The following is a 17,949-nucleotide window of genomic DNA, read 5'->3' on the forward strand; positions in this document are numbered from 1 at the left end:
CTGATGTTTCTCTCCCACTCTTTCTCCTTCCCTTCCCCTCTCTCTAAAAATAAATAAAGAAAATATTTAAAATAAAAGTAAAAAATAACTTGTTTAACCAGAAATCTGCAGTGTCTGTTCAAAGACAGAATGAGTTCAGAGACTTAATTCAATTAGTTACCACTTATCAAGGAAGTAATGTGGGCCCAGAATTGTAACAGAAATATTAGGGAAAAAAACAAGGTATGGCTCCTATCCGTGACAAAGTTAGAATCTAAAGTGGATAAGAACACCTTAAACAAGGAGAATAATCACTGTTTTAGTTTCTGCCTTAACAAGCAAAACATGAAAGAAAATCTTCTTGCCTGAGGTCCTGATTTCACAGATGGGCAAACTGCAATCGAGTTTGCCTGCCTGGATTCCAAACTACTGCCAGCAGGGTAGTAGTCTGCCTCCTGTCCCAACTCCAAGGCCCCCATGTGCCCAGCTCTGCTTGTCATTATTTGTATGCTTGCCCACTTTGAATTATTCCCTTGGATCTAGCCTCCCTCCCCTTCCAGCTCATGCTGTGAACTAGGATCTAAATGTCTTCGTTCCTTTTTTCCTGCAAACCTAGCTTTCTACTTCAACTTCTTTGCCACAGGTCTGAGAACATCAGGAACACTCCTAAATCAAATTATAACAAACACTGCTGTTTGCTTACCCAACCTTCCTACCCCTCCCTTTTTCTTAACAGAACTGCCATCAATTAGTTTCTCCCCTTCACTTCCTCCACACAGCCACGTGCTTCAGGGAAAGCTCACCCAGACCCCAGACCCAGACCCAGACCCAGACCCAGCCTGGGGGCAGGGGGATCCTGGTTACTCTAAGTCTATTGTTCATGGTGTCCTCTTCCCCTTGCTACTGACTGGACTACGGATGGCTATGTGATCCAGTGCTGGCCAGTGAGATTAGAGGTTAGGAAGCTTTCGTCAAAAGTTGCCTCATTTTCACGGAAGAGACGCTGATGCTGTGTGATATACTTAGAAGAGCAGCCATCACCCCGCTGGCTGGGTTTGAGGTCTGGACACAGAGGGCACAAAGTGCAGAGATAGGCAGAGGGGAGAAGCTGTGCCTAGTTCCGATGCCGAGAGCCACCTACCTCTGGATTTCTTGTTATGTTTACAAACAGTTTTAAATGTATTCCCTTTCCTCTGCTGCCAGGTTACACATAGTAAACAGCACATCTCTTTTTTTAAAAAAAACGTAGCGGCAGCTTTGTTTTCTGTTTCAAACAACTTTAAAATGGGAATCTGGTGGAAGTTTGGATTGGTTTTAGTTGGAAGCTAATATGAGCAAAACCGATATTAACTTTCATGTAAAAGTCTTTGTGCATATGTTTTAATTTCACCTGGGAGTGGAAGTTTGGGGCTGTATGGTAAGAATATATTTAGCAATCGGGGGGCTGCCAAAGTATTTCGTAAGGTGTTACATTCCAACCAGCAAATTGTGAGTGTTTCTGTTACTTTACATTCTCTCTAAAACTCAGTATTGTCAGTCCATTTAAATGTAGTCATTCCAGGGTTTGTACAACGGTATCACACTGCAGTTTTTAAATTTCATTGTTTGGGTGAATAATGGAGTTAAATGTCTTTTCATATGTTCATTGGTCATTTGTACATATTCTTGTGTAAAATATCTTTTCAGATATTTTGTTCATGTTTAGTTGGATTGTTTGTGTTCTTACTAAGATACAAGAGTGCTACATACAACTGGAATAGTCCTTTTTCACATATACAGAGATCCAGCAAATCAGGTGTCTTTTCATGTTTTTTTAAATTTTGATAAAATTTAATTTATCCTTTTCTTATAATTTTATGATTAGTGTCTTTTGCATGCTAAGACATCTTTGTCTGACCCTGAATCACAAAGACTTTTCCTGTATTTTCTTCTCCAAGTTTATATACTCAAAATCATTTACAAATCTCAAAAACATTATGCTCAATGAAAGAAGGGGACAAAATGAGTACATATTATATGATTCAATCTCCATCCATTTCTAGAACAGGAAAACCTAATGTATAGAACGAAAAGCAAATCAAGCAGAAGAGAAAATTTGGGGGCAATGGAAATATTTTATATATAAATTGCAATGGTGGTTACATAGGTATATTTGTCAACACACAATAGTACCTTAAATGGGTGTACTTCATTATACATAAAATATACATCAGCAAATTTGATTACACAAATTTTAATGGGAATTTGGAGCTGGATTGGAAGGAAGACTGACAACCACATAGTCCTATAGGATAGGATTAAGAGATGAGCAAGACAAAAATATTAACCTTAGAGTATATATAATTTCTTAAATAATTATCTTATTCTAAATGGGTAAATGCCATTTGGTCTTTCCAAGACAGTGACATCGGTCAAACAAGCCAACTGTACTTTAGGCTACTTCCTACATGAAGGTAGCAAATGACTCGTGCCTTCAGTTCAGGGAGGATTTCAAAAAGGAAAAAGAGGGAAGGATGGGGAAGTAAGAAAGGAAAATGTTTCTTATTTCTCCCTTGGTCCCGAGGCTCCGTGAAGCTAAATTTGACATTTTCCTGAAAACCAGAAAGCATGTGGCATTGAAGATGAAGGTTTTTCTCATGTACAAGCAGTTTATGTTTCAAAAGAAAAAAACAATGGGACATAGTAGGAAATAAGTCATTATACCATGAAATTCTTACAAAACATTACATGTGGAATTATAGAATTTTATAGCTAGAAGACACTCTGCAGATCATCTAGTCCAAGTCACTTAAAAGAAATATTACTAAGCTCCAGAGAGTTTGAGGCTTGTCCAGTCATATAACTAATCAGCTGGTTGAAAACCAGAGGAAGAACAGAGGTGTCTTGATTCCTCATTCCTTGCTTTTATAAAATTATAATCTCTAGCCCAATGCTCTGCACAGAGCAGGGATTTTAAAAATTCCTGTTGAATGAATTCATGCTAGGTAATATGATTTTTAAAATACATAGAACATAAACTTGAATAGAGAGATATATTTAAATGTAGACTTTTTTTCCAATGATTTCTTTTTTCAAGATTTTATTTCTTTATTTTTACAGAGAAGAGAAGGGTGGGAGACAGAGAGAGAGAGAGAAACATCAATGTGTGAGAGAAGCGACAACCAGCTGCCTCTCACACACCCCAGTCAGCGACCTGGCCCACAACCCAGGCATGTGCCCTGACTGGGAATCAAACCAGGGACCTTTCAGTTCACAGGCCTGTGCTCATTCCACTAAGCCACACTAGCCAGGGCCTGATGCGTTCTATAGAGATCTCTTTATGCCACTTCTGTATATTTAAGAGGGAAAAAGAAGTATTTTGTAAAATAACTTCAGAAGGTATCAATGTCTGAAGAAAAAATGAAGAGTCACACTACACTTTCAAGAATTGGGAGCTTCCCCTTCCTAGAACTAGGATTAATGATAATTACCAACTACTTCGGGCCCTGTGAATTTAAGATACACTTGGATGACTGGCTTTCACCAAAATATTGTCTAATCACAATAAAATCAGATGAGAACATCAGACCCTTTTGTCATTTATGGAGGGTCACTGTTGTTTCTGTGTAGATTGTGAGAGAACAGACACGTCTCCATCAAGAGTTCATGGCTTTAGTTGTGAAACACCCAGGGGTCAGGAAAAACAGATTTTGGATTTACTACAGACACGGAATAAACAACATTGGCCCAATTTACACAACATGAACTTATCAAAAGTGACCTGTTTATGTTTCTGTGGCCCTTGGGATCTTACACAGTTAAATATTTTGCCCAAACCTCGATCGCACATCTATTTATTCAAGGTAGGAATGATGGAGTAAGTTAGGGTACTGGCCCCTCTGGACCCACCCCAATCAGGAAACTCCCACAAGTGTTGTATTACCTGGTTCCTCCCCCAAATCCAAGCAAACAAGATAGCAAGATAATGAAAAAAAACAGCAAGATACTGAAAAAACAGCACCTGGTTTTACATATATGTTTTTCACCTGTGATCTAGTTTTAAAGACTGTCAACTGAAAACACACACATGTATACACATACGTCTACATATGTGGATGCTCTAAAACAACTACAACATGGATTGTGTCCGTGGGAAAGCAAAGATATAGAAAACCCCTAATTAAACAGTCAGCTGCAAATTTTCAGCTCGAGATGAAACAAACTGAGCTCATTTCATCTCATCCTTACTCCACTGTTCTGTGTGGCCACCATTTTCCATTCACAACTGCTGATTTCACTGCTATTAACGCACCTTGTCATCACAGCTGAAAACAAACAGTCCACGAGCTGTACACACAGGCAGCCTTTAAACAATAAAACATAAAAGTTCTATAAAAGTAAGCTTTATTAAGTCAGACTAGCACTTTATGTTTTTTATAATGTGTTATAAAGTAATAATTTCAAAGAGTTATAGAAGACATATTTGTGGTTGAATTAGAACTCATTTCCAAGGTAAAATTCACTTATGAGGAAAATGAAACTGTCTAAAAGTAAAATTTGTCAAAAAAATCACTGGTGTTTTAATATGAAATTGACTAGAGGTAATACATTTGAAAATGTTTTATTTAGATCTGCTGAATCTTTAAAATATCAGACTATTGATAAAATATCAAAGTATAAAGTAAAATGCTACAGTTTATGTACTGTTAAACTGCGGGCTTCTCGATATCCACGCAGGTTCTATGTATCTTAAGATAAAATTCAGGAAGCCAATTTTGTGTATTATTAAAACTAAAAAATAGTAAATATAACAAAAGCACCATGTTGGAGAAAGCAATGAAATTGTGCCTATTTAAAATGGATTAAACATGAACACTATAAACACTGACATTTGTTACTTGCAGACATAATTTTCTAGAAGTCCTTTTTAAAATAAAATAACTTAATTATATCACTTCTGCTGTTGGATGAATATTTCATGGATGTATATTTCAAAACAGTTAATGGACAGCAACCAAGAATAAAGGTTTACCAACAGACTTAGCCATGAGCAACTACCACCCCATGCTAAGATATTTAACTTGCTCAGTGCACATTCCCAGATAGATACTCTATCTTCATCTCACCTTCATCTCCCAGTAAAACACTTGAAAGCACATAACCCATTTGGAATCTTTAATGACCCTGAATACCCACCTCAAAAACAAAAAACAAAACAGGTTGTGGTATTAAGCAAAGTCAACAACAAAGTGAACATAAAGTTCTTAAAAATACAATTATCCCTAACAAACAATGGCTTCATATATGTCAACATAAAATAATCCAGGTTATTATTCCCCAAGACACAGTCCTGAAATATTCATGGGTTTAGGCAAAATAAGACAGGGTTGTGATAATCATATTTATCATAATGTTCATGCTGTTAAATCTTTGTTGCTTAAAAGGGTCAAGTTGTCTTTATGCCTTGAAGTTAAATAAAAGGACAAAAGCAATAATTTGGGTTCTCCCTCTGACACAGACCTTGGATTCCTCCGTGTCTTGGGATGGAGCTTTGGGTAAGATAAAAAAAAACAAGCTTCTCTGGGTAGCTGCACATTCATTCTGTCATAAAATGCACCTTGCACAAGAAGTTATCTTAGCCCAACTGACAGTGGAATCACTCTGACTGTATATATCTAATATCTTCTAATACACTCACCAGGATATCAAAAATTTCAGTAACAGTCTTCCCCACACACCAGGCTTCTTCGCTCTCTGCTTTGCCAGCTGTGGTACCCACTCTGCATGAAATTCTCCCCAGGAGTCTCTGTCCAAGCTTAACCTTTCCCTGGCTACAGAAACATCGATCCTCTTTAGAATTCCTCTAACACTTGGTCTTCATTTCTTTCCAGCACATGATCAGATAGGGTCTTGGGTTGTTTTTAAAGCATTTCTCCAAAATATAATTATAATTATGCTTACTTAATACATGCTTCATTTGTACCAAATACTGTGCTTACCACATATAACCCTTAAGGCAATCGCATGAATCAGATGCTACCGTAATTCCCATTTTGTAGATAAGGAAAAAAACTTAAATAGTATACAAGGACACAACGTTCTACTACTTAAGCAGAGCATGTACTTAAACCTAAAGCTCTCTCCAAAGATCTTATTCTTTGCTACTGTGAAATATGACCTCATGCAAATGCCTGTTTTCCTCAACCAGAATGTAAGCTAAGAAAGAGAGTGTCTTTTACTTCTTTCGAATACTTCATTCCACTCAGCATAGGGTTAGACAGGTTTTAAGAGTTCTGAGAGAGGGAAGCACAAAGAATGTTCCAGAATATTTCCTATGGGGTGCACAAAATGTTCTGTTGGGTTTTATTTGTGCTATACATTCTTAAAGTTCCATTAAACTAAAGGCAGAAACCTGTAGAAATGAAATTCATCAGAAGTTGTTCTTTAGCTGTAAACTGGAATACAGTCAGAGTAGCAGGCTACTTCTGTAAGACATCAGCTCCTCTCCTGTTTCACATTTTATTAATTTTACTAAAGTCTTTCTCAAAATCATGCTGGAGACAAGTATTTTATTTAATAACCTTGTATATTTTGTTTTCACTAAGTGCATGAATGTTTACAAAGGAGACAAATAAAAGGTACCTTTCTTTTCCTAGTAAGTACGGTATTTAAAACTGAGGCACACACGCCCACATTGCTCTGTATAGCAAACTGCAATAAAAAACGAGCAGGCTGACAGGGGAGCTGCCTCCTCCCTACACTCACATCTGTGACGTCCCACAAAGAGCAGTGGAAATATTGGAAGGGAAAAGTCATCTGAAAGTACATTAGGATAGGACTAACTTATTAATTTCATACATAATCACTATCAAAGTTTCTACTAGCTTCATGGCATTCCAGAAAAAAGAACATCATCAACAACAACAATAGCACACACTCTCCTCTACAACTGTGTCCATTATGAAGTAATGTAACCATTCAAATAGACAGGGTTGACTGCGATTCTGTATCAAGATGTTGCTAACAGTCATAATTGAACTAAACTTCTACCACAATAGCTTCGGAGTCAGCCAAGCCATTAATAGAATTGCATTCCTACCAAGGGGAGTTAGGGCAGGGGGTGGGTCCATCATTCCTAATACCACACACACTTCCTAAAAACTGATTCAGATGATTAACTGTAACAGCTCCTAATCAAATTAGCACTCAATCACTTTGAAAGGTAATTCTCTTCATCTCAACCCCTGCTTCATAGTCTCATAAAATGCAAAAGTGTATATTGCACCACTGGTATATCATAATTTAAAGAAAAAGAAAAAAATCAATAATTTGCTCCACAAAACGTTTTTTGTTTTTTTTTTTACCGGCAGCTTCATTGAAACCACCATTAATTTCAGTCCCTACCCCCACAACCATTAAACACAAAACACAACTATTTTATAGATATTAAGATTATTTTTTAAGGAAACAATAGGGCAAAATACAGACTTCTAAAGACTCCATTTTTATTCGTACTTATACTGTCTGTTGACCTTTCTGACTGATGAATACACTAAACATTCTGAGGCATGGCAGTCCCGCCAAATATAAATAAACTTTTCAGCAGCAATGCCTGCAAAAAGGAAAACTGCCAAATTACTATTAACATACATAACAGAAGGGACTGGAGTGTAAGCTAAAGAAAGCAAAGTAAAATATATCATTTGGAGAAAATAAGTAATGCAAAAACAAGTGAAATTTTAAATTGTTAATAATGATCCCAAAGCTAATTCAACTCTGCCATCAATGTAAACCACAAAGAGAATCACAAAGCATGGTTTTCTTCAAACACTTGCACAATTCATATATGGTGCATGAGAGGGTGTAAGGTCATCTGCTAAAGGCTATAATGCAGCTAATGCTATCAAAATGGTATATGTATAAGCCTGCAGAGTACAACCTCATTACTCCAAAAACTGCCTATTGCCCTCCTTTAGAAATAAACCCATAATGAACAAAGTGCATCTCTTCCGCCTTTCTGCTCCCTATTTTCCCAAATCAGTCCACCTTAGTGTTTTGTGTGCTGATGAAAACATTCCATAAATAATGATGTGGGTACACGCATTAAAGTTTAGAGAGTTTCTGCCTTTGAAGTAGACAGAGGCAGGACTAAGGACACACAGGTTCAATTCCAAGCCCAATGTTAGGCGGGTGGTTTGAAAATTTTAATTCAAAGAGGCCTAAGGAAAAGGACACAAGCGTCCACTGCCACCACCCTTCCTCTCCCCTCCCCTCTTTCTCTCTTGTTCTCTTGTCTTCTTTCCTCGTGGCTTCTCACAGGGACAATTGAAGCAGTGAAAGCTGGATTTTAAATCAGTGAGACACACACTGGGAATATGTAAGTCCCAGGAGGAAAAAAGAAAATGATACAGTGGGGTAGAGGGGTTTGTTGGCCACATGTCAAAGTGACAACCCTCCCCACCCCCACTAACACAGCACAAATCCATAGATTTTTCCTCGAGCCTCTTCTCCTCACAGTTCCTAGTACTCTTTCCAACTTGACCCTTAATCCAAATAACATAGGCATATGCAAGGCATCCGCTGTGCAAGAGTGTCTCCCAGTACATGTGTCCAATTTTCTGGAAGCCCCTGAATCCGGACAGTTTAGCAGGCGAGGGACCTGCCACCAGGGAAGGGGTGAAGAAAGGAGGGAAAAGAGATGAAGACAAGAGGAAAAGGATGCAGAGCTGCGCTCTAGGGAGAGTGGCTGAAAGGAAGACTGGGAAGAAAGAAAGGGTGGGAAGGAAGTGGGGCTGGGAGAGAGGAAGAAAGGGTTGAAAGAAAGGCTGGAAGGGAGAAAGGAGGGGAGAGGAGAGAGGGATGTTGGGAAAGATGAGGGCGGGAGGGTTGGAGAGCCGGGAGGGAGGGGAGGATGGAGGGGATGGGAGGGAGGGAGGCAGGCAAGGATGGAGGATGCTCTGCTCGGGACTCACCTCAGTATGTCGGTGGGAGTTTCTCGCCTCCTCCTCTTTCTCGCCGGTGCCTAGCACCTGGAGGGGTAATCACAGAAGGGCTGGAGAGGCGGCGGCGGGGACAAGAGCAGCAGCTGCTGCAGCCGCCTCTGGCCGAGGTGCGGTGCCTCCTGCTCCGCCTGCCAGCCCGGGTCTCCGCCTCACTCGAGGCTGGAAGCGAAGCCTCTCCCCCCTCCCCCTCCCACTCCGCGTCCTGCCGGAGCGCGAGCGGCAGCGGCCCGGATCGCCGCTAGGGGAGGCACTCAGTGCGCAGGCGCAGCCGCTTGCTTGCGCGCCCCCGAGGCCCCCCGCGCCTCCGCGGGACTAGGTGGAAGCACCGGGTAGGCGAGTGGCGAGAGCGCGCAGCCTAGGGAGCGCTAAGCGGGTGGGGCGGGGAGAGGGCGGAGCTAGAGAGGCGCGGTCGGGTTAGCGCTGCAGGTGGGGGGGCGCGGGGGGGGGGGGAGGGAAGGGGACAGTGGCCAAGGAGCATTGCTGAAGGGCGCAGGTGCCGTGTCCATGACAACCGCGTTACCCTGAGGGCGGGGACCCGGAACTGAGTTGCTGGGAACCTGGAGGAGCCGGACAGAGACCCAGCGCGGGAGAGATCCTGCGGGGGGGCGGGGGGGGGGGCGCGGGAAAGGGACTGGGTTTGCAGAGTAGGAGTAAAGGGTGAACTGTGTAGAGCTCGGGCACGTGGCAGGAGGAGGGCAGGGCCCCAGTGCAGCAGAGGTAGTGACTGACGCAGGAGGCTGGTTTGTTTGGAGCTGAAATCCCAAGGGAAGGAGGATTGGACTTTAAAAGGACCTAAAGAGGATGGGAGTTTTATAACAAACGGGGCATTTACTCATTTAAGAAGCCTTTGTTGAGCTCTGTCTCTGTGGAAGACATTATGATTATTTTATTGATTGCAAGACTATCACTGAGCCTCTAATTTGTACCAGGCACTCTACTTTTGCATTTTGAGATATCCAAACATGTTTAATATTTCGTGTTTGTCCTGATGGAGAAAACATTTTACTTGGGGGAACTAACATAGAGATCGCAGGGAGTATATATGCTCTGCCCACCACCATCAACTGGGGCTTGATGGTAGTGCAATGTAACTTACAGAAACACTAGAACCGAAGCGGTGCACAGCTACATTCATTCTGGAACATAAGTTACAATTATCTTTGTTCTGCTACTGTTCCAAGTGACTTTTTTTAATCGAGAGAGACAAATGAAGACAAACAAAACCTATGTCAGTTTCATTTGACACAAGTGACGCCGCACTCACAGCATGCTGCCTGTCTGGTCTCCTTGCCCACCAACAACATCCTTGTGTTTTCTCATGCCTATACTTGTACGGCTCTATATCACTTAATGCACACATTTTTTACACTCCATTGGCTGTGTCAGCTATGTTATACCCCCCTCTGGTTCTCAAGCTGGTATCTGCAATTGTTTGAAAATTACGTCAAACCCAAGTGTCTTATTTTCTCCCGGTAATATCATGAGAATTCTACCTCTGCCCATTCCTCTATCTTTCTCTTCCAATATCTTCTTGTCTTGCTTTTCTTTTTCACCACCACTTTACCCATTTCAAATTTTCTGGGAGAAAATAGGAGTCACCAGATGTAGGCTCAAGAAAAACCTCCTTAGCCCAGAACGATGTTTCAGGACCAAGGACAGCGGTGGGGCATGCTCCTCCTACCAAGCTTTTCCCCCTAGTCAGCTTATAGAAATAGAATAGCTGCCAAAGAACGTACAGGATGTGCTTCAAGAAGGAAATGCTGAGCGCCAAATGATTTGTGTGTGCCAGAAGATGTGATCAGAGTGGAATAAGGAAAGAGCAGCGTACCACAAGTAGGATGGAAGTAGGCTTTTCACCTAGACTTTCAAGAAAAATTAGGTAAGATTTAGGGATGTATCACAGGGCTCTGAAATGGTAAGAGGGGGATAATTTCTCCAGGGAGGTGCTTGAATATAAATAGGGAGACTTTATAGTACTGCTACACAGTATCTCCCTGGAGGTAGATAACACCTCTGATTTTAAATGGTCCAAGAATGTGGAAAGTGTAGTCTCAGTTAAATGAGGTAGAATACTTTAAAGGATCAGCTTTTGTTATTATTGTTGTTGTTGTTGTTTGTTGCTTGTTATTACTATGATTTTTTTCATTCTTTAGTCAGCCTGTAGGAGATAAACTAAAAACCACAGGCCAAAGAGTTATCAGACAAGTTCATCTCTTTAATGTTGAGGGGACTCATTATAGCTTTGTGTATTGTTTTAAATTAGGCTTAAATTTATAACTATGTTTTAATTGCAGCAAACAGAAAGAAACTAATTTAGACCAATTGCTGTCTTGTCAAAGTAAGATTTCTTTCCTTTTTCTTTTGTAGTGACTTTTAAAACCTTTAAATATCACTTTTAAAATATAAGGCTTTATCCATGCAACTATTCTAAATTTTAGTTAATCTAAATAACAGCATAAAAGCCATCCCTTATTTCTCAGATCCTTGGTCTCATTCACTCTTCCTTCAAAAATGCTCCAAACTGTTTTCTGCCAATTAGATGGTAATAACAAATTACTGAGGCAATGCATTTAAGTTACCAGCAGGCAGATGGCAGCTAAGATTTTTATTCTCTGCCTCCAAAAAATTTACTAACTCTCTTATATATTGAATAAAGGGGAACTACAACCCCTAGATACACTATGGAAACATCCAAATTGAGTATTATTTTAGGCATATTTATTTCTCTTTGATAACAGTCTAAACACCCTTGTGTAAATAGTGTTTATCATTGGATACTGAAAAGCTATCATTTTATTTGTCCCCATTCTAAACCAAGGTGATAATTTTTTATCTTTATTTCTTTACTTTTGAGATGTTTTGCGAGTCTGGCTGTTTTCAGTTTTCTTGATTTAAGTGTTGTCCTTCATTTCAATGACATAAACACATACAGCCCTCAGAAAAAACAAGCAGCTTCCTCCTTCCCTCACTCGTATTAAAGATTTATTCTAACATAAATGAAAAACAAAAAGAATGTTGTTAAAAGTACATTATTGTATGTGAATGAAAAAATATATATAATATGTAATTAAAATGCAATTTAACCTGTAGTAATAGTATCTACTCTAAAAGATTTTTAGAGTCGACACCAACCGATACTGGCAATCCTCAGTAAAATCATTCCTAGTGCTTATACAGTTAAATGTCAGGTCTCTGCACACTGGAACCCTCATTCAGTCTGTCAGCTCCTGAAATTTCTCTATCAAGCCCTCCCAAGCAATTCATTTTTTAAATAGACTTTACACTTGACAGCAGTTTTAGGTTCACAGCAATTGAGAAGGAAGTACAGTTTCCATGTAGCTCCTGCTGCCACCAAGGCCAAACCTCCCCCGCTATTGACATCCTGTACCATAGCATTACCTTTGTTAAAACCAATGAACCTACACTGACACATCATTATCACTCCGAGTCCATAGTTTACACTAAGGTTCATTCTTATACATTCTGTGGGTTTTGACAAATGTATAAAAGGCACATATCCACCATTGCAGTATCATACAGACTGGATTCACTGCCCTTAAAACCTTATGTGCTCTTATTCATCTTTCTCTTCTTGAAGCCCCTGGCAACCACTAATTTTTTTACTATGTTTCATAGTTTTACCCTTTATAGAATATCATATAATCGGAATCACACAGTAGATGGTGTTTTCATACCAACTTTTTTTTTCTTGTTTGTTATTCAAGTACAGTTGTCTCCATTTTCTCCGTACCACCTTCCCACCGACTCCTACCTGCCAACCTCATTCCTACCCCTGATTTGGCTTTGTCCATGAGTCCTTTATACATGTTCCTTGATGACCCTTCCCCTTCTTTCCCTCATTATCCCCCTCCTCCTCCCCTCTGGTAACTGTCATTTGTCATATTGGCTTCTTTCACCTGGTAACATGCATCAAAGTTCCCTCCATATCTTTCCATGGCTTAATAGTTCATTTCTTTTTAGTGCTGAATAATATTCCACTGTCTAGATGTTTCACAGATTGCTTACTCATTCACCTACTAAAAACATTTGGTTGCTTCCAATTGTTAGAATTGTGAATAAAAAATAATATATAAATTTCACATTTTTAAGAACCTTTGAAATATGTCAGACTTTGTTATGGTATTTGTTACATATAAATAGTACCTCAGGATTTCTTCCTACATGATTGAGTCTGTTCTCACAAATCTAGCAGTATTCCTCACTTGCCTAAAAAACAGCCAATGAAACTCTCACTTTTGTTGTTTTTATGTACTTCTCTCATTACATATACATGTATGTATACATATACATTTGTATATAATTTATTCTATAATTCTTGTTTTCTACTTATCCTATCAACTCTAATTTTCCTTTTTAAGCATATTTATCCTTCGTACCTTCAGATAATTGTATGTATATAGTACAATAGTATGTCTGTGTGTGTATGTATGTATGTATGCATGTATTCATACATGATTTTTATGTTTGCGAGTAAATGTAGTGAGTTCTTTAGGGGTCGAGTATGTTAAATTTCTTTCTTTTGCATTTTGAAACATTTCAACTACAACATTATACAGATAGAATATGGTCAACAGAATAATGAACCCCTTAAGATCACCATGCCTCATTCCCTCGAACCTGTGAATATATTATGCTACCTGGCAAAAGGAACTTTGCAGCTGTGATTAGGATTACAAATTTTGTGAAAGGGAGATTACCCTGGATTATCCAGATGAGCTCAATGTAATCAGAAGTGCTCTTTAAAGTGGAGAAGTTGTCTTTGGCAAGAGCCAAGAGATTCATCAGAGAGATGAGGCAGATGGAAAAGCAGGAGAATGATTTGAATGGCTCTGCTGGCTTCGAAGGGGGCCATAAACCAGGGAATGAGGGCAGCTTCTGGAGGCTGAGAAGAACTGGCAAATAGCAAGAAGACAGGCCTGAGTCCTACTACCACAGAGGAATGAATTCTGCCAACAACCTGAGCAAGCCTGTTTATGAATTGTTCACTAGAGCCTCCAGAAAGGCACTTAGACTTGTCAACACTTTAAATGCTGGTCTTGTGAGACTCAGAGCAGAGAAACCAGACTAACCCCCTAGACTTCTGAACTACTGAATTGTGAAATAATAAATTTGTTTTCTTCTTGGCTGTTAAGTTTGGAGGAATTTGTGAAAGCAGTGATATAAAACTAATATATAGAGATTCTGTATTAATTACATTATCTGCAAAAAATTAAAAAGGAGTGACTTTATTGACTGGCACCTATAAGTACGTCCAAACTCTAGTGTTACCATATTTTATCTAGTTTGTGACATTGGACAAATTACTTACTGTTTGTGAAACTTAGTTTCACAATCTATAAAAGGCTGGCAATTGTTTTCTATCTTCCTAACTTTGTGTAAGACAGGAATGAAGTATTTTTAAAGTTTCCAGCATACCATGGTCCATAAATAAATGTATTCTTTCTTTAATTACTATTTGTAATATGAATGAATAAATGAATCAGACATTAAAATAAGATTATCCCTTTGTATATTTTACCACTTTCAACCTGTTTCCATCATCTAGAATTTCCAAATTCTCTTTTGAAAAAGAAAAATAGCCAGTAATATGTCTTCTCATACTAAATATCTCACTCCCATCTTCAGGTTTCCTAATAGACCCATTTTCCCTTATAGAAAGCTCAGGCTACTGCTTAATAAATTTTAAAAATGTATTATTTTACTCTCAACTGGTACCCTGAACAGCATTTTTCAAACTGTGCTCTGAGGAGGACTAGTTTTCAGTCTGAATTCTTTCAATAACTCTTGACTGCAATCCAAATTAAACTAGTTGGAGCAAAAGGGAAATTCTGGCTCCCATATCAAGGGAGTGTAAAACGTATATCAGTGAGGTTCAGCTAGATCCAGGAGTCTTTAAAAATATTGATTGACCTTGGTGGTGGGGCCTTGCATTCATATACAAACCGATTACTGTGACCACAGGAATGGGATAGATACTCTCATTCATATTCCCAATTCTGTGTCCTTCTGCAGAAAGAGGAACAATTACCAAAAAGACACTGAAGAAGGGCATGGAAAACCATACTGCACCAACCAAAATTACAGCTGCCCAGTTCATCATTGTGAAATTACTTTAAAAGTAATTCCCACAATAATTTTTTGCAAGATTCTGGGGAAAATGCATTTAACCTGAAAGAGAAACTGAGTCTCAATGTGCTTTTTTTTCTCAGAATTGTGGAAATAGTCATTTGCTGTTTGAATCATATGGACTAGGTTATGGCGATTTAACAAACCCCCAAATCTCAGAAGGTCATGCGGTAATTCTGTTTTATGTCATTCTCTTTCTGAGACCCAAGCTAACTGCACAGCCACTGCCTAGAATCTAATCCATCATCATTGCAGGACAGCAATTAATTGGTCTGGCCCAGGATCCCAGACCAACTGGATACCAACTGGTCACAAATCCCACATCACTACCATGGGCTTTGAAGTGCACAACTACCATGTCCCTGGATGACAGGAAAGCTGAAATGTTTGGTAAACAGTCTCGATTGTCACAGTGAAAAAATACTGGAATAGGATTTTCTGACTGACTTGTCTCTACCACATTTGATTTCCAAATATGATTTGATGGTGGATGATAATAAGTACCACTTGCAGAGCACTTGCTAGCATTAAGGACTGTGTTAACACCTTTCCACATAGCAACATTCAAGGAGATCACTAATATTATCCATACTCTGAAGATGAAAATATGAAACAAGGAATTTCTTCACATGGGTCTTTCCCTGAGTATAACACAAAAAGCACCTTTATGTTGAAGTCTCTGGGTAAAATTTTTGCACCGGGTTGTAGAGTTGGTAGACTGTGGAGATAAATTTCCAATTCACGCAGTCTGGCTCCGGTTTCCACACTGCTCTTCACAGTTCTCTACCACCTCCTCAATGATGGAAGGAAAAAAGCTCCTTCCCATGAGTCAAACCACACAGTTGTTAGTTCAGCTCTGAGGTGGCTGAAAGAGATTTATTTCTTTTTTTAACTTGTATCACATGCAACAAAACATATTATAAACATTAGGAATTTAAACCATAAAATATCAAATGCTACATCAAAGAAGACTTGAACTCTCTGAGATATATCTACAGTCTTTTCTATATACAAACATACTAATTCATGCACACATGCATTTTCTATAATACTTTGTTTCAAAAAGTGGTCTGATGATTTAGAAAGATTAAGGACCCTGAACAAGCAGATCTTTAATTCTACAAACACTTTTTTTGTTCAAGTGCCTGTTTGCATTGTGCATTATCACGATGCTCTTACTAAAGGTTTAACATTATCCTTGTTAAGAATATCCAAAAGTTTTGGCACATGGATTCATTCATCCAGTCAAAAAAAACTTTTAACATTTGCCTATTAGGTGGCAGTCACAATTCTCAGTGTTGATTATTTAGATAAAAAACACAGTTCTCATAGTTTAATGAAGCAAACTGACGAGTAAAGTAATGGGTGCAGCATAATGTAATGAGGACTTACAGAGCACACTGAATATTGTTATGCTGTATCCATTCTTCTCTGTTTCCATTCTAACAGGTGCACACTTCTCCACCATGCAGCCCAGGTGCTTTAGGCTGAGGTTAGCCTCACCTCTGGCTCCAAGACTAGGACTGGTCTAAAAGGTTTCCTATCGACTTTGTCATGGGCATTGGTTCAGAAGTTCTGGCCTAAGCTCATTGTCCCATTTTATTCTTTGGATTTAGGGTTTGATTTTGGCATTGACATATGATGGAATTTGCACATATGGGACAAAAAAAAAGAAGTGTTCAGTGGCTTACAAGAAATAAGTGTCTTTTCATTGGAGCTAATAAAACAAATGTCCACCTTTCTTTGGTTTTTAAATGGGTATTGTGCCCCTGGCTGGTGTAGCTCAGTGAAGGGAGAACAGGACTTCGTACCAAAGGGTCACTGGATCAATTTGCAGTCAGGGCACATGCTGGGCTGCAGGCCAGGTCCCCAGTAGGGGGAATATGAGTGACAACCACATACTGATGTTTCTCTCCCTCTCTCCTTCCCTTTCCCTCTCTCTAAAAGTAAATAAATAAAATCTTTAAAAAATTTTTAAAGATGAGTGTTAGGCAAGGAAATGATAGTATTTCATAATTATATCATTTCAGGTCCAAATAGGAAAAAATAAATTCCTATAGACAGTTCAAACAAATAAGACAATATAGAAAATTGATAGAACAGATACTAGAAAGATTGGAAGAGTGAAAGGGAGAGAATTAAGTAAACCAAAGATTAGTGACTTCAGTAAGTGCCTACTCATTCCAGAGTTGAGTTGTTTCCATAAGGGAAGAATGTGTTTGTTTGTTTGTTTGTTTGTTTGTTTGTTTGTTTGTTTTATGTGAGCTAAGGCTGTAATGCTGGAAGTATCACCAAGGAAGGGCCATCTGAGTTAGTGCTGGAACCATGAAAAGAATGGGCACTATTACTGAAACCCTGGTCTTTGAAGAAGTGCATCTGTTTCCAGAAATACTACCATAAAGAAAAAGAAAGAGAGATGTAATAATAGTGCCTCCCTTCTTCCTGCTTGATAATCTTTTCCCAGTGTCTCCTATGGGTATAATTTAAGAAGCTAGCTGAAAATGGAGCCTAGAAAATTTAATATCCTGTCTTCCCACCACAGTTTATAGAGAAAAGTAAAGAATGGTGTGTAAGAAGATGAGAGAAAGTAAGCAAATAACATATTCAACCCTTTGTCTAGTCTTCGTCTATATACATCCTTCTTACTTACCTTAAGTTTTAATACAACAAAAATCACAATAATGTGATGCTTTTCTTTATCAACAACTACTCTGCATAATGAAAGATACTCTTGCATTTCAGGAAAACAACGTAGAACACAAAGCTCTAACACTTAAACACTTAGAATTTTATTCTAAGTCACAAATCCACTTGGATATCCTCAAAAGATTAAATTATAAAT

General features: G+C 38.9%; 1 protein-coding gene across 3 annotated transcripts in view; it reads right to left on the minus strand.

Annotated features, from left to right (window-relative positions):
* The window catches only part of CTNNA2 (catenin alpha 2), a 1,098,262-nt gene extending 1,089,052 nt beyond the window's left edge, over positions 1 to 9,210 (minus strand). For 2 of the 3 annotated variants that reach the window (XM_053664695.1, XM_053664693.1), the window contains exon 1: positions 8,931 to 9,209. The gene's annotated coding sequence lies outside the window, so the exon portion shown is untranslated. Of the gene's footprint in view, positions 1 to 8,930 lie in introns of all 3 variants that reach the window. The other variant, XM_053664696.1, reaches the window with a different exon arrangement.
* Positions 9,211 to 17,949: the final 8,739 nt, after the last annotated feature.

This window comes from Artibeus jamaicensis, unplaced genomic scaffold, assembly GCF_021234435.1.
Source record: "Artibeus jamaicensis isolate MK-2021 breed Jamaican fruit bat unplaced genomic scaffold, CSHL_Jam_final contig_384, whole genome shotgun sequence".
NCBI classification, from domain to species: Eukaryota; Metazoa; Chordata; class Mammalia; order Chiroptera; family Phyllostomidae; genus Artibeus; species Artibeus jamaicensis.